This window comes from Gorilla gorilla, chromosome 5, assembly GCF_029281585.2.
Source record: "Gorilla gorilla gorilla isolate KB3781 chromosome 5, NHGRI_mGorGor1-v2.1_pri, whole genome shotgun sequence".
Classification (NCBI taxonomy): Eukaryota; Metazoa; Chordata; class Mammalia; order Primates; family Hominidae; genus Gorilla; species Gorilla gorilla.
In genome coordinates this window covers 90,317,106-90,330,261 of record NC_073229.2, presented here as the reverse complement: position 1 = coordinate 90,330,261, position 13,156 = coordinate 90,317,106, and positions in this window count along the sequence as shown.

The window sequence follows — 13,156 nt, the reverse complement described above, 5'->3', positions numbered from 1 at the left end:
GAGACTGTGTGAACCACCAACTGTGCTTGTCAGGAACTGAAGCTATTTCAGTAATGCATCTCCTTGTATCCTTGTATTTTCCCAATTTCCTTTCTGGCCTCACTTTCATAATCCCCTTATATTGTTTTCCCGTGACCTCACTGACCAGTAAAGTTATAGCATGTAAATCTTGCCTCAGGACATATTTTTCTAGAGAATATGAACTAAGAAAACTAATGTGCTTGGAAAATTTTTTTCTGAGATAAGACTATTGTATTCACTACAGTATGTTGCAACTTTCCCCTCTTTAGATCTATTGTAGTAGTGAATTCTCTTCTCTCCCTAACCTTAATAGTCATTTTATTTATACAAATGTTCTGTGACATTCCTGGAGTAATGACTCCATCAGTCTATGGAGCTTCCTACCCCTGGTCCTCACCAATGTTAATTCTGAACACTTTCTTTGTTTTAAAGTTGATAAAGGTTTTGCTAACAGTAGGATCAGATAAATAGTTATCCATGTTTTTAATAGTGCTTTAGATATTTTTAATCTACTTGGGTTTTATTGAGATATAACTAAAAATTAAAATACTTTTCTTAGAGCTAACTAGCATTTTTCTTAAAGCTAACTAGTACTAGTACTTCTGATTTTTCTTAAAACATTTTTCTCTAGCATATGTTATTTTATGAACACAGAATGTAATACACCCACAAAATATGTGTTAAGCAATTATTTATGTTATCAGTAAGGATTCTGGTCAAATAAAAGACTATTAATAGTTATATTTCTGAGGAGTCAAAAGTTAAGTGCAGATTTTTTTTTTTCTTTGAGACCGAGTCTTGCTCTGTCACCCAGGCTGGAGTGCAGTGGCGGGATCTCAGCTCACTGCAAGCTCTGCCTCCTGGGTTTACACCATTCTCCTGTTTCAGCCTCCCGAGTAACTGGGACTACAGGCGCCCACCACCACGCCTGGCTAATTTTTTGTATTTTTAGTAGAGATGGGGTTTCACCGTGTTAGCCAGGATGGTCTCGATCTCCTGACCCCGTGATCCACCCGCCTCGGCCTCCCCAAAGTGCTGGGATTACAGGCGTGAGCCACCGCACCCGGCCTAAGTGCAGATTTTTGATGGCATGGGAGTCAGATTTCCTACCCCTCCATTGTTCAAGGGTCAATTGTATATATAAAGAATGTGTGTGTGTGTGTGTGTGTGTGTGTGTTGTGTAATATATATAATTTGTTAAATTAACAAAATAAATATTATCATTTATTTCAAAACCATTTTATTTGACTCGAATGTAAGTTTCAGTCCTTCTCCCTTAAACACAAAATAGTACACTAATTACCATCAAGCGGATACATACAAAGTCTCCTAAATGTGTTTCCTGTATAAGCTGTATAGTAGTAATCAGAAAGTAATCAGAAATTTAAAAATGAATTTCCTTAAACAGGTATCAAGCAGTGGGGGAATAATTCAAGGAGGTTAAGCCTTTTCACATCTGTAGGAGGTTATGAATAGAAATCTTTTCACAGAGCACAGTTAATTTGAATTTTAAATCTTGACTCTTTAATTGACCCCCTTATTCTAAAACAGTGGAACTAAAGACTTAATGGATTTTTTTAAGTTAATTAGAATCTGGTTTAAACTGCACACCCACTCCCAGAAGGAAACCTTTTACGGTGTAACAGATGACTTACTATTAAATATTTTACAATATAGCAGAAATATCTTACATATTGTGAATATGTGTAATAGGTCAAGTTTCTTGCTCTCACTACATTTGTCAAGCTAGGAGATCTAATTCCCTAAAATCAAATCAGTCTGGAATGACAACGTCTTTAACCAAACATCTATAGAATCGAAGGCAAGACACTGGAGGATAGTGTCTGCAAAAAATTCAAGATTTACAAGGAATCTTAGAATTTATCAAGCCTAAAAATTATCTGACACAAATATGCTACAATAATCTCTTGAAAGTCCTAACACCATCACATTAATATACTGAGACATCAAATTCTAATTTGGTGCTGTTATAGTTAGATACTAATATTTTTGTACAGTTCTAACACGGTATGTTTTTGATAATATTCTTTCTCCAACCCAAATAGAATAAGTATTTTCTTTTTTACATGACAGCCCCATCACATATTTGAAAATTGCTGTTCAAAATAATAGCTAATACTGAGTACTTACTAAATGTCAGGCATGATTCCTAGGGCTTTATCTGAATCACTTCAAGTATTTCTACCTTATAAGGTAGACAATACTTTTAGAAGACAAAGAGGAGGCACAGAAAGGCTAAATCACTCTTCGTCTTATCACTAGTAAATGCTGAAGTCAGATTACAATCCACATTATGGTTTCTTGCTCTGAGTTAAGTATGACATTCCCTGTCACCTCTTTCCAAAAAATCATTTCCCCTAGGGGTTTTTCTACCTTTCTAGTCTAAAGAAAGTAATATGTTTAAAAATATTAGGGAGTTTAATACAAAATAAGTATTAAGTGTGTTTATTTTCATTTCCCAATTTACATGTGTTCATTAGAAAAAAAATTAAAATCATAGATAAACCAAACTAAAAAACAAAGTTTTCTATAATCTCACCACTTAGAAAAAACCACAATAGTAAAGTGTTGTATATAAAATATTCTGTTCTATTCTAAAAATGATATGTATCACCAATTTATCATCTACCTCTCTGCTTCCTCTCTTAAAGCTTCTTCTCACCTTCCAAATAATATCAATTTTACAAAACACTCTGAACAAATATACATTAAGATATTGTACAAATCTATTTGCATCATAAAAAATAAATAAATTTAACACAATGTCTTATTTTCTGGCACATTTCCATTTGGGAGTTTCTTGTTTCTCTCTTTTCTCTCAAAGCATTTAACTTTCATCATTGAACTAGGAGGACACCACCCAACTTCTTATCAACTGAATGCTCTAGTTGAGCTTGGTAGTTGCTATAGTTTGAATGTTTTTGTTCCCTCCATAATTCATGCTGAAATTTAATTCCTAATGCAACAGAATTGAGAAGTGTGGCCTTTGGAAGGTGACTGAGTAATGAGGGCTCCACCCTCATGAATGGGAGGGCTTGCAGAAGGGTTATCACCCCTTTTGATCTTCTGCCATCTGCCAAAGTCCTTCACTGGACACCAGATGCTGGCATCTCAATCTTGGATGTTCCAGACTTTACAACTGTAAGAAATAAATTTCTGTTCTTTACAAGTTACCCAGTCTCACAAATTTTGTTATGGCAGCACAAAATAGACTAAGAAAATGTTGGAGAATATGTAGCCATTCTTTATTCAAATATGGCTAAAAAATAGTTTCTTGTTTGTTTTTTACAGCTTTATTTAGCTATTATTCAAATATCATATAACACCTATTTATGGCATTGAATTTAATAATTTTTAGTGTATCATAGACATGTGCAGTCGTCATGCTAGTCAATGTTACAACTCTTTTTATGGCTGCAAAAATAAACCCCATACACATTAGTTATCACCTCCTTATCCTCTCACTCTACTTCATAGCCCTTAAGCAACCACTAGTCTATTTTCTTTTTCTATATAATACTCTATTCCAGACATTACATAAACGATTTAGGCATCAGTTAAGGAAGAACCAGTTAGATTTCTAATTTCCAACACTAGATAATATTAAGTATAAGTTAAAAATAAATACTGATAATTAAAATTTGTATTTAATTTTAAAAGGCATTTCTAGGTAAAAACTTGATTTAATGACTTTTTTTTGTTACTGTAGTTATAAAAAGTTAGCTAGCTAGTGAATAAAAAGGAACAACATACAAATCACCATTTATCTACTATCATCAGTGTTTTATAAACTGCTATGTACTGAATATTTTTGTCCCACCAAAATTAATGTTGAAATCCTAACTCTCAAAGTGATGGTATTAAAAGTGGGGCCTTTCAGAGGTGATTAAATCATCATAGCACAACCCTCATAAATTGCATTGGTGCCAATATAAAAGAAGGCCAGAGAGTTCATTCACCCTCCCATCAAAGTTAAAGCAAGAATAAAGCCATCTATGAGTCAGGAAGTTGATCCTTGACAGATTGCGAATCCGCTGGCACTTTGATCTTGGACTTCCCAACACCTCAACCTGTAAAATTAATATTTTTTTGTTTATAAGTCACCCACTCTATTGTATTCTATTGTAACTGCCCAAACAAACTGAAACACAAAACATCACTATAAATATCAACATCTAAGAACTGAAAAAAATTGCAAGCTTTTAACCCAAACTATAGCATATCTCATTGAGAGTAGAGGATTTATTAACAGAATTCAATGTAAAGGATCGAAATATTAGTTACAGAAGAAGGGTTGAATGGTAATATTTTTACTTTCAGATAATAGTTTAAATGATCTAAGTGCATGCTGAAGATCCAAAGTGACCTTTAAAACAGATCTATCAGTAACTTTTATTTATTCTCATCTATTAGAAAACCAACAGTGTTCATGGCAACACAGTTGGCATTGGCTCAAAGGTGTTAGTGTCTCTGCCGGGTCATGTGTTGACAACAATCTCCTGTTGCTTGTCCATTTGCTATGCTTGGCAAACCTCCAGATTCATTTAAGAAAATAAAGAAAAAGAAAACACCAACAAAGAATGGTAGAAGAAGCAGTTCATTGTAAATACTTAATGATTATTACTACAAGAGTTATGAAGATTACTTTCAGATTATGGCATCTAGTATTTTTTAAAATTGTTCCTTTCAATATTTCCATGCCCACAGAACCAGAATCTTGTGACTGAAGGCCATGTGATTACTGAATTGGAGAATACATAAAGAAATATCGAATAACTGTACACTTCTCTTCCAAAATCATTAGTCTAAAATGTCAAATACTAATGCTTTGTTCTGATAGAGTATGAATTCCACAAAGGCTTTTAAGTTGGGAGATTCAGTTATCCATTCTTAATGTCGTGAGACATGCAAAGTACCTGGGGCTATACATACAAAGATAATGTTGAGAGATTTCTATATCACAGCACATAAATACCAAGCTGTTGGGAGTAAATATACCTTTTGTGACATGACATTATATGCTGTAATAGTGGTCTTATTTACACATAGCTTTTATTGGCTTTTATCTTCTTAAACTGTACAACAAAATGGCATGCCAATAATATTAAGTTAGTAAAAAAATATAGATTTGTTACAGACAAATATCAAATAGTCTTGTCTAATAAATGGGCTAATATATTTATGTTTTAATTCATATTGTTAATGATAACAGTATTTTCATATCTGTAGAAGTGTATTTTTCTCCTTCTTAAACAACAGAAAGTTAGATTAATATGCTCACATAGAACCAATGGCATATAATAGTAATATGTATTTCTATTTTCCTTCTTTGGTCAGTTTTTATTGCATGTAGATGAATTTTAAAAATCTTTGTATTTCAAATCTTTGCCACTGCGTAATTCATTGTAAATTGAAAGACAATGTTTCTCAACGTACAGAAAGAGTAATCATCTACAAAAAAAAATCTGTAATGTGTCAAAGACTCCTCCTGTTCCTTTAGAGGAATATGCTAGAGTATTGAGGTAAAACATATATTTAAAAATTCCCTATAATGTCCCCTATGTCACATAAATATTATGTAAAACAAACACTCAATATATTCTCAGAAATCATTTTCTTTTTATAGTCATGTATATTGACTCCATGAAATTAAAAAGCATTATATGGCCAATTGTTTTTATTGCCTAGTCTTATTCAATTTTTTTGAAAGAGTTTAACATGTATTTTTACCTTATAGGATAGAAACAATAGTTTGGCAGGCAAAGTAAGAAAGTTCCTTAATACAGAAACTAACAATAGTAACAAAAGTGATAATTATATTAGAAAATTAACATTTATAAGAACTTAAATAAACTAGGCGTTTTCAAAGCCATTTGAAGATGCAAGGTATGTTCTATTATAGCTTAATTCAATAATGCTTAGTTAATATCTAGTCTTTTAAGGGTTAACAAAATGAAAATTCAACACAGGCTATACATGTAGCAAACAGAAAAGAGATAATAAAAATCCAGAATACAATACCAAAATTAAAATTAAACATTTATGTTAGATGATTATGTATCATAAACTCACCAATTAAGATAAATAGGTTAGAAAATAACCAAACTATTCTGGGGGAGAATTGAAAAAAAAACTGAAATGCTATATAATAGGCAAACATCTGAAGTAGCATGACTGAGAACTATTGAAAGCACAAATCTATGCTCAGACAAACCAGTTACATTTATATAAAAATAGGGATCAATTATATTATAAATTTTAAGTGCAAAGAAAAAAATATATAAATCATGCAATTGTAAATCTTGCTTTGTGTTTGTTTTCAGCATTATGGGACTTTCTGGTATAATTCAACTAGATCTTGAATAAACTAATGACGAAAACAAGATACAAATATTCCATTCCACTGCAATAGAACAATCCACAAACATACGACAATTTTAAAAAAATCCACATTGCTTCAAAGATATTATTGGAGCTAGAAAACTTAAGGAAAATATATATCTATGATCAGAGAACAATAAAAAGTATCTGAAACCTGAGCAAGGTCAAGGGAAATATGCAATATTGAAGATGTTATATTCGTTGTAGAGGCAAAGGCAAACAATAGCAGTAGAATTTGGAGAATAAACTTTGTGCTCTCCAAGAGTAAGAAAATGGTATTAAGTACAAGAAATGATAACACAGGGTAACAATAAAGACATTTTGTCTTCCTCTTTGAATCTCTTTAAAATATAATTGATTTTTAAAGCAATAATAAAAACAATATATTGTGGAATTTGTAACACATTAGTAATAAAATGCATGATACCCATCTCCTAAAACCAGAAGGGTAAAGATGAAATATAATAAGAATCTTGACCTAGTTGAAATGATATAATATCATTTGCAAGCAGACTGATAAATTATAGGTATATATGGTCAATCCTAAAACAAGTACTTAAATTACATAAAGTTGCATAGCTAGTCAAAAAAGAGATAATATGAGATAATAAAAATATTAAATTGGGTCAGGTGTGGTGGCTTACGCCCGTAATCTCAACATTTTGAGAGGCCGAGGCAGGTGGCTTACTTGAGCCTAAGACTTCCAGACCAGTCTGGGCAACATGGCAAAATCCCAGCTCTACCAAAAATACAAAAATTAGCCAAGCGTAGTGGCATGCCTATAGTCCCAGCTGCTTGGTAGGCTGAAGAGGGAGGATCAATTGATCCTGGGAGGTAGAAGCTACAGTGAGCTGTGATCACACCAATGCACTCCAGCCTGGGCAACAAAGTGAGACCCTGTCTCACAAAATAATAATAATAATAATAATGATATAAAAGTAAATTAATTTAGAAGTAGGTAGTAAAAGAGGAAGAAAAGGACAAAAAATGGAAGAAACATGTATAAAACCAATACCAAAAGGCATGATGTAAATAAATCCATTCATAAGAAAGTCACATTAAATTTAAATGGTTTAAATAGCTATGGCACAGAAAGAGATTGTCAGGCCTAAATACATACACAAATATACTATGTTCATAATATGGTTAATGTCAGTTCTTCCAAAACTGATCTATAAATTCAACAAAATACCAATGAAAAAACCTCAGAAGCCCTTTTTTTGTATAATCAGCTGATTTAAACATTTTTATGAAAATGAAAAACCTTAGAATATCCAGAACAGCTTTGAAAAAAAAAAGAACAAAGTTAAAGGACTTATACCACTTAAAACATTATTATAAAATTACAGTAATTAATACAGTGTGATATTGACCTCAAGATGCACAAATAAATCAATGGAACAGTCTGGAAGGTGTATTTCTTATACCCATGCATATCGAAACAGTTGATTTTTGACAAAAGTACAAAAGGAATTCAGTGGGAAAATAATATCTTTTTCAATAAATGGTACTGAAATAGATATATCTATATGCTAAAAAATTAAGAATCTTAAATCCATATGTCACAACATAACAAAAATTATCTGAAAATAGATCATAGGCCTAAAAGTAAAGCCTAAAACTAGAAAAAAGTTTATAACAAAACATAGGAAAAAAATCTTTGTGACCCTGGCATAATTCATTACAAAAATTAAGTAAATAATCATTATTAAAAACTTTGGCTCTTCCAAAAACACTGTTAAGGGGATCAAAATACAAGTCACAGACTGGGAGATTTATAATATAGCTAATAAAGAACTTCTATCCAGAATTTATAACACATTCTCAAAACAATAATAAGAAAACAAAAATCATTAACAGAATGGGCAGATTTGAGCAGATCCTTTTCTAAGAAAATATGCAGATCACAAATACATCATAAAAAGTTGCTAATATCATTACTTATTAGGTAAATGTCAATGTGAATTAAAATCATAGTGAATTTTATTAAAATGTTTTTTAAAAGACAGATCATTGACAAGTGGAGCAAATGAAAGTCTTGTGCATTCATAATGGGAATGCGGAATAGCATCACCTTTTGGGAAATTGTTTCTTATAATGTTAATAATATATTTACCATGTGATTCAACTATTTTACCACTAAGTAAGGATAAATAAAAACATATGCTCATACAAAAACTCATATATGAATGTTCATTAACAGCATTCTTTTAATAGCCAACATAGGAAACAACCTAAATATCCACCAACAAGGGGGAGAACTCTTGGAGAGAGAACTAAGGAGAGAACTTCAACAATTTTTTTTTTTTTTAGTTTTCAAGAGAGACTTGGATATAATATTTTTGCTCCTTCATAATGTCTTTTATCCAAGGGGAGAGGATTTGGCAATCAAATATTTGCAAGCTTGATATTCATCACGGCTGCCTTTATTATGTGCTAGGATCTGTTTGTTGGCAGTCAGAGAAATACACAGGCTTCTATTCCCTGATTTGGGAAGAGAGCCAAAGCTTTTTGAGTGTTTAAGGATGTCTGGGCACCACAGAGTGGCAGCCTGTGTCAGGATTCTGTTAGGATTACTAACCAATTAACTGAATGTCCTAGGTCAACTTCTAGCTAGTCATGGGGCATACAACTGAGTTCTTCTTGGCTTCTTTTTCTGCCTGTAATGGACAAGGTGAAGCAGGCCTGCTTTATTTATCTAGGCAGCTGTTTGGGTTACTGGACTTTATATATACTGCCTCTATTTGTATCTTTTTCAGTTCTCTCTTCATTTTCATTCTTCTCTCTCTCTCCTTTGCCTGACCAGACAGGTTCAGGAGTAAGATTTAAGTTGGAATTAGCCTTGAGTTTTTAGCAGAATGTAAGGTGCTTGCTGATTCGGTGAGCTTCATTCAAAACCGTGGAGGCTCAAATGTTTATTGAATTGCCCAAGTTATTCCAATAAGTAATTGGAAGGATGTGAAATCAGAATTGTTATATTTCTTCATGCTTGTAGTTACACAGATGAATTTTATTGCACTATAGGTTCATGAAGATGCCTATTAATAGAATTTTTTAGTTGATACAAAGATGAGTGCATTTTACTTGATGAAGGTTTATAGGTTACAAAATATAAAAATGCATCGTATCTCTTCACATTTTTAAAGAATAACATTTTTTACTATTCTAAGACATTTGTTATTGTCCATTCATAGTTTAAATTTAAACTGCTTTTTTTTAAAATCAAGTGTTATTGTTATTATTATCATTATTTTGAGACAGGGTCACACTCTGTTGCCCAGGTTGGAGTTCAGTGGCGTGATCTCAGCTTACTGCAACCTCTGCCCCACAGTCTCAAGAGATCCTCCAACCTCAGCCTCCGAAGTAGCTGGGACCACAAGTGTGCACCACCCCAAATGGCTAACTTTTTGTATTTTTTATAAAGACGGGGTTTCACCATGTTTCCCAGGCTGGTCTCAAATTCCTGAGCTCAGATGATCCACCTGCCTCGACATCGCAAAATGTTGGGATTACGGGTGTGAGCCACCACACGTGGCCTGAAAAAGACAAATGTTATTTTTAAATGGCTATGCCTGTGTTGTATTTGAAGCAATAAAATATTTGAAGCATTTAAAAGCATAATATCTTCTCCCTTTCTAATATATATTGCAAATAGTTTTGATATTTCTAAAAATTTACTCAAATATGATTATAACCAGCTCTCAAAAATATTCACACATGCATAAGAAGAGTAAATCTATAAAACAAATTTAATGGCATTATTTCTAAAATTTTATATTTGCCTTTTGGATAAATCTGGAGATGTCTTTTAGGTTATGAGAAACATTGAACTTGGAAAATTCAATGCCAAAAAAGAATAATGGAATCCGTTTATTTTTATTTGCCTTATGAGATATTTCATATTATCCAGGTATACTGTCTTAACATTTGCCGAAATTTTCCTGTTACTATTTCCATGTTGGCATTAAAGACTTACTGATGGATAGATAATGTAGTTACATTCTCCAAAACTTTGTTCAAGCTGAAGAGAACAAGTTTATGCAAAATCTTCTGCCTAAAAATAAATATATTTTATGATTTGGTTACAGAGGCATGACATGTGGAAAATGCTATAGAATGACTATCTCATAATTGTTTTCACAATTATTACTGAAAACCATAAAGAGCAAGTAGAACACCGAGTCTCATAGTAGATAAATGGTATCTTGAAAAATAATGGCAATTGTAGCATACAAACTTTATGTAGTTTGCCCATTTTATTACATTAAACAGCACTAGCTATGTCAAGATGTCACTCTCTCCTAGGAATAGTAATCACGGGATCACTACCTTTATGAACAAATTCTTTTTATGTGTAGTTTTGTAATATAATTTTCCTAGGGCCACTTGCTCATCATTTCTTTTTATTTTTTATTATTTATTTTATTTATTTTATTTTTTATTTTTTTGAGATGGAGTTTCACTCTTTCGCCCAGGCTGGAGTGATGAAGTGGCAGGATCTCGGCTCACTGCAATCTCTGTACCCCAGGTTCAAGTGATTCTTGTGCTTCAGCCTCCTGAGTAGCTGGGATTACAGGCACCTACCACCATGCCTGGCTACTTTTCATATTTTTAGTAGAGACAGGGCTTTGCCATGTTGGCCAGGCTGGTCTTGAACTCCTGACCTCATGTGATCCACTCACTTCGGCCTCCCAAAGTGCTAGGGAGCCACCACTTCCGGCAAATGTAGAATATTTTTCACAGAATTGCATGGAATTTCAAAATTTAATCCAGGAGGTAAAATGTAATTTTAAAATAATGGTGAGATATGTTAAAATGTTTCTATTTAAAACCAAAGCCATATGTTAATTTTGAAATATATTTATGCTATATCTAAATTATATAAAATATTATATTTCTCTGAACAGCTTGTTGACATACTTGAGTACAAATAGTTAATGAGTTTGTCATCATATGCTTGTCTCCAAATTAGACCAAGTACAGTGGTTCAATTTTTTTTTTAATTTAAGGAAACTATCCAAACTTCAAAATTACAAAATTAAAAAGAAAATAAGACAAGATTAAACATCATGTTTATGTGGCTGCTTATTTGTGTGTATGTGATTTCTGAATATTTCCCACTGGCTCCATTTTCATAAGCCTGTAATTGAGAATTGCCATCATAATAATTAGTAAGGAAACTTAGTATCATGATTCTTCCTTGTAAATTATGGTTCCTCCTTACCACATTATGAGATTCATAATAGCTGCATATAAATAAGAGAAAGTAAAGTCCTAAAGTCCAAATGGAAGAAACACTATATCGATCTATTTATACACTTCAGTAATCAGCCAAACATTGGTAACAATATTTATTTTAAAAAACAAATAACTAGTTAAATCTTACTTTCGACTTAAACGTTCTAAGGTCAAAGCATCTGGGTTTTTGAAACAGCATTTGAATCTGTCTAGGCCACCACCTAAATGCCAATGCCTAAACTGTAGAGATAAGTTTTATCTTAGGCATACATTTTCCTGATAATGTGTTTAATATATAAATAATAGAACACTTCAGCATATCCACAAGAAAAAGCCAACAATCTTAAAAGCCAAATAATAATATGAGTTAGAAATCAGCAAAAAAGGAAACCTCAAAGACTCACAAAGGTAGGAATAAGTTCTCAGACATTATTAATTTTAAAATGCAAATTGAAACAATAATAAAATAACAACTTGACGTATTTTGTCCTGTCAAACATTCAAAAACCTGATAATGCCAAAATTTTGTGGAAATACAGGGAAATGCTTCATGCAGTTTTGGTAGCTGTGCCGCCTGCTCTAAATTACAAGAGTGCAATCTGGCACTCTGAGTGTACACTATTTTAAAAAAATTTTCCCAGAGGTCTATTAGGAGAACATAAAATAGATATAGAGTAAAAAATACTTTGTAGAAATTATTCATTGAAGACAATCACAAGGAGATTGTCTATGTACAATGTGGTATATGCATATCTGAAAAACTATAATGCAGCAGAAAGAAATGAACTAGCTATATCACATGTAAGGGTAATTTTTAAAGAGTGCTGAATGAAAAATAAAAATAATATAATAAGGTTACATAATTTAATGTCATTTATATAAGTAAAGATTCCTTGCACAGAAATTATCTGCATATACAAAAAATAGTTTACATATTAGAAAGATATTTTTATATAAAATATGATTTGAACTTTATTTTCTCTTATTTTATAAAAATGTTATTGCAAACCGTGAATACATAGGGATAATTAAAGTGAGAAAAAAACAAGAAAGATGCCCTATATTGACCAAAAAGAATAATACATTTTGAAATGTATGAATAAGTGGGGAATGTGCATAAAAGAATGAATACATATAATTGAATTGAGATTTTTGCTTAATTGATGAATGATGTGAATATTTACATTCAGAAAGCACAGCTTCTCTCAATTAGGATTAACAGAAAGAAACTTACCTTCAAATATTGTAGTAAAGCTGTAGACCACTAAAGAAAAACAAAGATCTCAAAAGCAAGTCATTAAAAAAATGCATTTTTTGAAAAGTCTCTGAGATTAACAGCAGACTTCTTAGCAAAAAGCCAGTAGAATGATATTTTCATGGTGGTGACAGAAAAGAACTCCTCACCAGAATGGCATGGCCACTTCAATAATAACTCACTGCCACTTCCAATTATCTTTTGCCTGGCAGGTAGCCAACACCTCCTCAACACACGTAC